The sequence below is a fragment of the Haemaphysalis longicornis genome, unplaced genomic scaffold (assembly GCF_048455015.1).
Source record: "Haemaphysalis longicornis isolate Haplotype H1 unplaced genomic scaffold, Haemaphysalis longicornis Haplotype H1 scaffold_8, whole genome shotgun sequence".
NCBI lineage: Eukaryota > Metazoa > Arthropoda > Arachnida > Ixodida > Ixodidae > Haemaphysalis > Haemaphysalis longicornis.
In genome coordinates this window covers 80,215,870-80,227,383 of record NW_027526445.1, presented here as the reverse complement: position 1 = coordinate 80,227,383, position 11,514 = coordinate 80,215,870, and positions in this window count along the sequence as shown.

Genomic DNA, 11,514 nt, shown 5'->3' with positions numbered 1-11,514 from the left:
AAAAAAACCGAATGTGGGGATGGTTATACAGGAAGCTCCATTGCTCCACGATTATCACTTTGCACCATACCTCGGCAAAGTTGGCGCGGATCACTTAAACTCATTCACAATATATATTCGAATCACCACTCAATCAAACTTGAACTCATTCCTGAGCAGCACACCTCCGCTCACAAAAACTGAAACTCACAGTGTGCGCAAAACTCAGAACTCACTTGGACAAAACTCATATTGTAGTCAAAACTCAAAACGTATTCAAACTCAACACGTACTGAGAAGTCAAAATATACACAGAACTAAAAATGTATTCAAACTCAAAAGTTACTTAGAACTCCAAACGTACTCAAAGTCAAGATGTACGCAAGCTCAACATGTACTTAAACCTAAGAATTTACTGAAACCCAAATCTGACTCGAAACTCAAAATGACCTCAGAACTAAAACCTGACCGAAAACTTACAGGGTATTCAGAACTCAAATGGATGTAGAACTCGCTCGTGTACAGAATTTTTTCGCGCTGAGTTGGACTAAAAATTCAATCGCATACAGAGTTTTAAAATTACGCGCGCTGAAGAGATTAAGGGTGCAAAGTCGGAAGCCTAAACTCTTGCGTGTGGTAACTCCTGTGAGGTCGGAAACAATGCTCGCCGGAGATTTATTACAGCTATACCTGCTGACCTTGATAATTATTGCTTCTGCCAATCAATTGTACGTGTAAATTGAATACCGAATCTTTGAGATAGGTTCCGTGTTCGCTCTCCTGACAGAGGGGGTCAAGACTGGATGGTGTGCTGGGAGCTCCGGAAGAAAAAACTGCCTTGGAATAACGCACGTGCACTCGCTGCTCACTTCATTTACACCGAAGTTGTTCAGGGTTACCTTCCCGTGCATTCTTCTGCATCCTAAAAAAAGGGCCTTGTGTCAAAGGGAATTATCCCCGCGAACCTCTGAAACGCGAGGCGTTGTTAGATAAGCCTCTGCTGCTTAAAATCCGTAGCATTCTTCTCCGAGTAACCCCTTCCTTCCCCCAGGCAGGACCAAGTAACGACCTGAATTTGCACAACAATGCAGATATCGCGGTAGTTCAACCTGCAAGAGTTAGAAAATTTTAATGTAGGCAATTAATCAAGCGAAAAAAACAGGAAAACAAGGAATACAGAAAACGAACTACGAAAACAGCGAACTCTGTAACGTGGGAGTGATGGATAGTCAAAGTTTGGGTTAAAATTCACGGCGATGGGCCGGTAGCGCATGTGGGGTATTAAATTGATTTTCTCGAGGAGAGACATCACCTGGGGCAAACAAAAAATGCTTTGTGCTAATAATCATGACTTAGTTATATTGAGTCATAATAAAGGTTGGAATTCATAATGATGACCTTTAGGCGCTTGGGGTCTCAAATCAAAGGTTTTGATTAGGAAAATAAAGTTGTAAAAATAAGAAATACATTCTGGCCGAAATTATGGCACAGTCACAGTGAGTCATAAAATGGTTTAAATTTTTTTGGGATGCCGTCAATGTGTGTGGAGTATCGAATTGAAGATCTCAATGAGGGTTTACGTGGGAGAAAAAATGAATCCTGGTTATAATCGTTCCACAGTCATGGTGAGTGATAGATATGGTTAACATGCAAAGGGATGTGCTGTTAGGGCTTGTGGTATGTCAAACTGAAGGTCTCATTTAGGGAACTCACGTGAGACCAATAAAGATTCATCATGGCAATGATCATTACATATTCATAGTAATCGATTTGGTTAAAAATCAAAGTGATGCCACCAAGGCGTATGCGAAATCAAATTCAAAGTCTTGATGAGGGAATCACTTGGGACAAATAAAAGATACTTCCTCGTTATCCTCAGAGAACAGTTGTAAGTGACAGATTAGGTTAAAATTTGAAGAAATGGCGCCAGTGTGTGTGAAGTACCAGAGTAATGGTTTCTTTGAATAAAATTGTTTGGGCAAGATAAAAAGGTTGTCTCGCTGATCAGTACTAGTTAGGTGTAGATAAACTGAGCGAAATCATCACAGATGCTAGAATAGTAATACAAAAGCAATTGTGGTCTCAAAGTGAAAGGTTTGATGGAGCAAATTTAAACTAGGCAATGACCATGGCGTCAGATAATTATGTGCAGTCACTTCATAAAAATTCGGATGTCGTAAGCTCGTCGGGGCTGCAACAGTATTGGTTTGCGTGTCGGGATTGGCGTGTAGCTAAAGTAAACACATGCTACTTAATAATGCTGAGTTCAGCTTTGAAGTACGGCAATATTGTAAGCGCAACCCTCCGGAGAGTATAGATTCACTTTTCACACTTCCACATTAAACCCATTATCTCACACTTCTTAGAAAACTCCGTCTTCCTCTGGACTGATCATCATGATCGTGATTCCTGGAACGGAATAAACGTCTACTTCATCAAGTAACCAAGTTCCTTACAGAATTAAAAAAACCCATCTGGTGCTTCACGCGGAGCAATCGTCCTAGCGGCATTTGATCAGACCATATAAGCGAGGCTTCGTCGACACCCAGCGGCTCACAAATTCTTCAAAAAAAGCCCAGTAACCACTAAAACAACGCTGAAGAAAGCCAATGGAGCAAGATAGAGATGGAAAGCGGGGAAACTATTTAAATGTTGGGAAGGGGCAACAAAAGCCGCCATCTTTTACTTACTATTCCGATCTTGTATAGCTTATATTGACAAGAATTTTGCCGTGTCGGTCATTGAGGATCTTGATGATGATGATGATTAAAAGTCCTTCCTTTCTATGGGGACATCGGTTGTAGCCAACCGACTTTCCTGTGTTGTTCTTCTTCATTGCCCTACCCTTAACTAACCTAATGGGTTAGCTCTTTTCCCCCCGGTTTTATACTCCCTTCGCTTCCTTCCTTCCTACCCTTACACACCGGTTTACCCCCTCTCAATAATAAATTCTAATTCGGTATATTACCCTGCATACGTCTCACTCACTTCCCCACTTTTCTTTCACCACCAATCCAGCAGCCTCCTCTTCACCCCTATGGCCCTGAAATTGAGGCTCTGTCTCAAACCAAATCCCGAAGCCTCCGTCAACCTCGTTTCCCCGTCGTTCCGCCGCGGTCGTATCTCTGTACAGTTTATTACAATGTTATCTACGATTTCACGATTCCTGCCACCGCATACACAAGTTTCGTCGTGTTGCCTGCAGTTAGCTGTGTATTCCCGTGTTCTCCGACACCTTGCAAGTGCTTCGAAGAGCAATGCACTGCCTCGCGTGTTGTCATAGAAACCTTTTTGCTGATTTCTAGTTTCTATGTTCATAAATCTCGAGGGCTCTTTTCCCTTCCATTCTCTGTACCAAATGGTCGTCTCTGCTGCTTTTACCTGTTTTTTCACTGTTGCGTATACTTCACCTCCCCCTGCCGGATTTCCGTACAGCTTCTTGAGCTGTCTGGTCTTCCGTCTCCACCCAGTGTCAATGCATTTCAAATACAGTTACCTAAACACTCTCATGGCCCTATTTTGGTTCCGTAATTTCCCGTAGTCTCTCAAATTTTATCTTGCTCTGCGCCTCGCTTGCATCAAACGATGACCAGCCCCAATCCCCCTGTACCGTTTCATTCGTAGTTTTGCTATGAGACCCTAGGGCCATCCTGCCTACCGCCTTCTGATTTGCCTCCACGCCCACATGGGTCCCTGACTTCAAGCATATAACACCATTTCCGAAAGTTAATCCTGGTACCATGACCCCCTTCCAGACTCCCCTTACCACCTCGTATTTCTTCTAGTCCTACAGTGCTTTATGTTTTATAAAGCAGCGTTTAGAATATGTTTTGTTTTATGGTGGGCCTCATACGAATGCAGACGACCAGGCAAAGCGGTATTTTCTGGAGCGGGGATTGCCTCGCGCGCTGAGGAAAAGTACCTCTGATGCTGAAGCTCCATCTCATGATAGTTATGAAGGCTGGTTGCAGTTGAAAAAGGCGTGGCTGCTACACTTCTAATCTCACATCATCATTTCTTCTACCTCCAGCCAATACTCTTGCGTAGAGTAGCATTTCAAACAGATTAGGCCATCCACTCTTCTATTAAAGTTGGCCACATGGAAACCGCAACATGTTGGCTTGGGAAGAGCTTACAAATTTTACCATGACGTTTTTGTGTCCGAGTATAGGGTTTTCGTCCACTCAGATGAATTGGCAAAAACTCTTTTTTTCATCATTATCATTGTCGTCGTCATCATCACCATCAGCAGCAGCAGACTACTCAGGTCCACTGCTGGACGAACGCCTCTCCCATCGACCTCCAACTTCTCCTGTCCTGCACTGCTCAGATCCACAGTTTACCCCGAATTTCCCTATTTCATCCCGCCAACGGATTACTTGCCTTTTCCTCATAGTAGACCCATCTCTTGAAGGGTCCACCGGTTGTCAATTGGCGTCACTACATGGCCAGACCATGTCCATACCTTTTTATTTATTTCAACTATGATATCTCCTACTCTAGTTTTTTTCTCTCATACAGGTAGCCCGTTTCCTGTACCTGAGTGTTAATCCTAACATTATTCGTTCGATGGGCAGTTGAGGTGACGTAGGTGTGCGTTCTATTTGTTTAGTAAGGCTGCAAGTTTCAGCTCCATACGCCATAACTGGCAGCAAGCACTGGCTGTAGATTTTTATTTGGAGTTGCAGAGGTTGCTTCCATTTCATTATTTGGGAGGGGTTGCTGCATGCTTAAGCCCATAGCCATTCTGCGCCGAATTTCTCTTTCATGGTTGGGGTTCATTGTTTTATTTTTTTAGCGTTTCGTCCCCTATGCTGAAGAGGACGTTTCTTATTACATAAAAATTATAAATTTTATTTTTAGTCTCAAGGCTTTCCTTTCTGATTGGGATTAAAACTAATTTGGGGATGAAAAGTCGGGCGTCCTGCTTGCACGGTTAAACGTAGCGTCACATGCAACCCCCGTTCGCAAAAAGCGTTTGTGGGGTCGGCCGCCGGCTTAGTGGGTTGGGGGCCGATTTTATGGGCTGGTTTGACATCTCTCAAACGCTTTGGACGATCCCTTTAAACCCCTGTTGAACTTGACGCTGCTAACGTACCGCGTATATGACACATCATTTTTGATGCCGCCTGGACGTCTGATATTAACGCGCGACACGGCCTAACACCGTGGAACTGTGACGTCATCTGCACGCCCACCAGTCCCCAAGAAATACCACCAGGTGGTGCCTACATCGTTAGAAGTTGCCGACCCGGCAAAAGTCTGGTCTGTACAAGTTACGGAAGCGCGCACAATTAGCAGTGGGTGGCTCCGGATGTTCAGCCTTCCCGGCATTTAAAAAACGTTTGCCCGAGCTCGTCTCCATCTTGCCCCTGTGGCTGTTCGCCAGCGTTGTTTTTATGGCTACGCGGGCTTTTCTTCAGACATTGCGAGACGCAGGGTGTCGACCAAGCCGCGTTTTAAAAATGGCTTAGTCTAATTCCGCAAGCACGATTGATCCCTCTCAAGCACCAGATGAGGGTTTCTGAATTTTGTAAGTGCCTTGGGTACTTGGTGAAGTAGGACGTTTATTGTATAATACACAGCTGTCTCCGAACACTGGTCCAGGAACCAACGATGATGATGATCAGTCCAGAGGTTGACGAAGTGTTCCAGGAAGTATTTGATGGTGGGGATAATGTGGAAGTGAAATAAATAATTTAATTCTTTGAGCTTCCCGCCTGCAATTTTGCGTGCTTCAAAACTGAACTTGCCATTGCTAACTAGCAATTGTACTCTTTAGCTACACGCGAATCCCGACACGTAAACCGAAAATTGTACATCCCCGATGAGATGAGCTTGAGGCACAACTCAGGATTTTACTTATGAAGTGAGCGCACATAATGATCTTACGATGCGGTCATTGCGTTGTTTAAATTTTTTTCTCAAACCCTCCCCTTTGACACCAGAATTCATTTTGTGCTACCTATCTAGCATCTGCGACAAATTTACGCACTTTACTCCGAACTAGTACTGATCAGCGGAATGCCCTTATTACCTGCCCCACATACTTTTATTCATCGAAACCTTTAAATTGATAACCCACACAATCTGCCGGAATTTTTTTTAACCTAATTTATGACTCTCCATGACTATCGCATGAGAATAACGAGGAAGCTTCTCTTTATTTGTCCCAAGTGATTCCCATCATCTACACTTTCAATTTCATACTCTATACCTCGCGGCGGCATCACTTTGATTCTTAACCCAATCGATGGCCCAGCATGACTCAATCTTGATTATGACTAGGCGGATTTTTATTTGTCTCACATGATTTTCCTCATTGAGACCTTCGATTTGACGCCCCACACGACCTACGCACATCACTTTCAATGTTAACCATATCAATGACTCACCATGACTATGTCACAATTATAACCAGGAAGTATTTTTATCCCACGTGAATCCCCTCACCGAGATCTTCAATTCGATACTCCACATACACTAGGGACATCCCAATAAATTTTAAACGATTGTATGACTCACACTGACTATGTCGGTATAACTACCAGGGTGTATTTCTTATTTGACCAACGTTATTTCCCTAATCAAAACATTTATTTTAAGACCCCATACGCCTAGTGGTCGTCATTATGAAGTCCAATTTTTATAATGACTGACGATAACTAAGTCATGATTATGACCCAGAAGCATTTTTTTGTTTTTCCCACGTGATATCCAGCCTTGAGACCTTCAATTTGTTACCCCACATGCCCAAGCGCCCATCACTTTGAATTTTAACGCAATCTGTGACTATTCGTGACTCCCGTTTTACAGGCTGCACCATTTTTGATATTTTTCTCTAGTTCCTTTTTTTTAGTTTTTTTTTTAATTTCGTTTGACCAATTATCCAGATGTACGCTTTTATAATGATTACAGGTTGAACTTCCGTGACATCTGCATTTTTCTGGAAATGCAGGGCGTTCATGATCCTGGCCGATGAGGCGGAAGAGGTACTCGGAAAAGAATGCTACGCATTAAAATTGCAAAGGCACATCCATGAACGCCTTGCCCTACAGGGATTCGCTAGGACAGTTCGCTTTGACACAAGCCGTTTTTTCCGAATGCGTCGCAAGAATGCACGTGACCGTAACGCTAAACAGCTTCGACGTAAATGAACTGAGCAGTGAGCGCACGTCCCCTCACCCAATATTGTTTGTTTCGCCCCAGGGCCCCAGCCCACCATCGAGTCAGGACCGCCTGTGTCATGAACACGAACACGGAGCCTACATGAAGAGTTTGGTATCTAATTTATTCGTACTATTGCTAGCAAACAGCGCTAATCATCATGGCGAGCAGGTATAGCTGTAAAAAATATGCAACGAAATTTGCTTCCAACCTCACAGGATTTACTGTACCATGTACCGAATGCAAAAGTTTGAGCTCATGAATTTGCACCCCTAAATATTTTTACCTAGCTTGAATTTCAAAACTCTGAATGATAATGAAAACAGATTCCATCTGAGCCCGAGTGAATTCCTAGCACGAGAGAGTTTTGAGTCCATTTGAGTTCTGAATTCATTTTGAGTTTTCAGTCAATTTTGAGTTCTGAGTTCGTTTTGGGGTAATAATATTAATAATATAATAATAATTTATTCACTGTACATAGTGAGGACATTTCAGTTTTGAGAACATTTTTTGTTTGAAGTCCATTTTGAGTTTGAGTACATTTTGAGCTTGAGCACATATTGAGTTTGGGTACCTTTTGAGTACTGAGTTCATTTTTAGCACTGAGTACATTTTGTGTTTGAGTACATTTTGAGTTTGAGTACATTTTGAGTTTTGAGACCGACTGAGTTCTGAGTTTTGCGCTTACTGTGAGTTTGAGTTAGACGGGGCGAAGATGTGCCGCTAAGCATTGAGTCTGAGTTTAAGTGAGCAGTGATACAGGATAAAAATTTTGGGTGAGTTTGAGTGAGCCGCGCGAACTTTGCCGAGGTATGCTTCTGGTGCCTCCGTATTTGTTTGAGGCGATCGCTTCGCGTATGAAGCACGGAGCACCCGACGACACGGCCGGCCGTCGCTACACCTAAAGGCTATGTAGTAGCCACTGGCGCTCGGGTAGGAAGTCTCTGGTATCTAGCAGTCGCTTTAGGGAATATAAAAACAAAGAACTACAATACAAACGGACGCAGAAGCACCTGTAGACACTAAATATTAGTAAAGTGCAGAGTACACGCCTATTTATTTCGGAATCTTGCCCAGAAAACTGAAACACACCGAAGCGGTGGCGCACGTCAATGGCCTCCGAATATGACGCTTTTTCCAATCGCCAGCTCTCGGTTTCTCACTCTTACGGCGATGCGGGAGGGAGCAGTGCGCGGAGCGTAGGTTCAACTTTTAAAGACGATAGTCTTTGTTGGGCTACTTAAAGCCACAAATTTTGGTCTGTCTGTATGTCTGTCCGTCTGTCTGTGTGTGACTCGATTCAGCCACCCGGCCAAACTAAAACGATGCCTTCGCAATAGTCTTATATATTCACAGCTAAATCTAACCGTCTATGTCCGGTGTAATGTTCATGCCTGTCAACATTGTTGAAGAAGAACAAGACATTACGCAAAAATAAGAGAACGAATAAATACAGAAGTGATGTTTGCAGTGTTTCTTTATAAAAAATCATACATGCTGGACTTGGGCGAAGTTAAATACTTCATCGACTACAGAAAAAAAATTCAGTTTGCCATCGCCTGCTGTCGCCCGCACCACTATAGCTTCTTGCGGCATTTTGAGGAATCAACCGGCAACAGTTGCGAAAGGTTCCACTAAAGAGGTACCACGTTCTGCTTGCAACGTACGTGGAGTAGGGAAAGCGGATCTATAAAGGTTGAAGTAGGGCGCCTCGATTCACGCGCGTCTTCGCCGTACGGCACCATTGGCATCGAGACACCCGATTTGGAGCAGTGGAACGCCGGAAACTTAAAATTATTTAAGCAAACCTTTGGCCTCTTTACCTTTGCACTAGCGCGCGCAAGAGGAACAACATGAGAGGTGAGCGGGAAAGCGAAGGGAGGCATTTACTAGGCAAAAGTCAATAAAGACTGAATAAAGACTATCATCTTTTGACGACATTTGCAACGTAAGAAGCAGATACGCGGCCAATTTTTTTTTGCAAACACCGCTGTCCCCAAGCTACAAATGCCGATAAATGTTTACGGGCCTAAAATAGCTAATCGAATATTTGTAAAAACATTTTACATGATTTTAGAAGCCCTTGAGTAACCCTTTAGGTCTATATTGCAGTCGCCGCTTTGTTGCCCCGCAACTCTAATCTTTTTCCAAGTTTCCGCAATATCATCAACTTTAGGATTTCTGGGCTGCATAGGTTTCACTATTTATTTATTTATTTATTTGTTTATTTATTACAATACTCTCAAGGCCTCGAGGGCATTGCAGAGAGGAGTGGGTCATACAAGTTTTCAAAAAGACTTTGATATGGCCGTCTTGAATAATGAAGGTTCAGTGATGCTGGCGATCGAAGCGGGGAGGTGGTTCCATTCCGTCGCAGTTTTCGGTACAAATGAATTGAAGCACGAGTTTGTACGGCAGGATGGCACTTCTACCTTGAATCTGTGGTCAATGCGTGGGGAAACATATGAAGGAACTGCAAAAAGGTCGTGCTTGATGTCAGGGTTATTAAAGTAAATTTTGTGAAAAAGGCACAACCGGGGTATTTTTCTTCTCACTGAAACGTCAGGAAGATTTAAATGCATTTTAATTGAAGATACGCTGGACGTTCAAGAGTAGTTGCATACAGTACATCGGGCAGCACGGATCTGAATAGATTCAACGGAGGTGGAAAGGAATAATAAATGCGGATCCCAGATAGAAGACGCATATTCTAGTTTTGATCTGACGAGGGTTTTGTACAACAGTAGTTTTAAAGAAAGAGGGGCGAGAGAAAAGTTACCGTGCAGGAAGCCAAGCATGCGGTTAGCATTGCTGGTTACGTAATCTTAATGCGTTTGCCACGAGAGGTTATTACTTATATGAACACCAAGATATTTGTACGTATTAACAGCGTCGAGAGAGCTATTTTTTAGTAGGTAAGGGTAGGGAATGCCGTTGTTGCGTTTATGTGTTATTCTCATAGCTTTGCATTTACGCACATTCAGTATCGTATATTAGGAAAAGAAGGGGACCTTACACAGAGCCTTGTGGTACACCAGAAGATACAGGGCATGCAGGTGAATTGTAGTTGTTAGTAGCAACGTACTGTGTTTGATTAAGCAGGAAGTTTTCAATCCATCTTAGTATGTTATAATCAATATTAAGTTTGCTTAATTTTATTAATAGAAGACGGTGCGAAACGGTATCAAAGGCTCTTTGGAAGTCGAGAAAGATACAGTCAACGAAAGAACCGCGGTCAGTAAGAGCAAAAAGGTCATTAGTAAACAGTAGGAGTTGCGTTTCACAGGAGTGATACTTCCTAAAGCCATGCTGATGTTTGTTGAAGAAGTTATTAGATTCAAGAAACGTTACAAGATGGGAATAGATGACATGCTCTAAAAGCTTACAAGGGATACTGGTCAGGGTGATTGGTCGGTAGTTGGTGGGTTGTGTAGAGTTACCTTGCTTCGGTACTGGAGCCACTCTCCCCGCCTTCGAGCATCGAACATTCCAGGGACTGAGTGAAGATTTTAGACAGTAATATTGATGAATACATGGCAGTATGTTTCAAAAACTGCGATGTGATTCCATCGATGCCAGGAGATGAGGATGTTTTCAAGTTTTGAATGAGCTTTGCTATACCTTCCCAATCGACAAAGACCGGGTCCATTGTAGGAAAGCACACATCGCTAAAAGTTGGTGTATTGCAGTTAACGTCCTCCGAAAAAGACTGCAGGAAAACACTTTGTAATGCTATACAGCATTTATTGGCCGGCATAACATTTCCGCGGTCATCGCAAAGTGTGATCGCTTTTTCTTTGGATCCATTGATTATCTCCCAAAATTTACGCGGGTTAGTTTGAATTATCGAAGGAAGTGTGCTGGAAAAGAACAGATGTTTGGCCTCTTTCAAAGCTTGTTTTTATTCCGAAACCATGGTGTTATAAAGAGACCACCTTTTGCTGTTGTTAGCTTTCAAGGCCTTCCTGTACAACCTCTTTTTTTTATTGCGAAGCCTATTTAAGGCAGATGTAAACCACGGGGAGCGATAGGCACAACGGACGGTAAGGAGAGGGACAAATCTATCTATAAGCGATATTACCTTGTTTTTAAAGATGATGCAGTTTTCATTGACAGAGCGTAGAGAAAAACCGCGTAAATATGAATCAAGGAAAAGTGAAAGTTCGTTATTAACGGAATCGAAGTCAGCCCTTTTGTAATCGCGTATGACCTTAGTACGGTGCGCGTGACGGCAAAGCTTCAAGTTAGCGATAAAATGCAGTATGCAGTGGTCGCTCAGTCCGGGTATATGTTCGATTGATGATATGCTAGCAGGCGTGGTAGTTAGAATCAAAACTAAGAGATTGGAAGAAATTCAAGTAACACGTG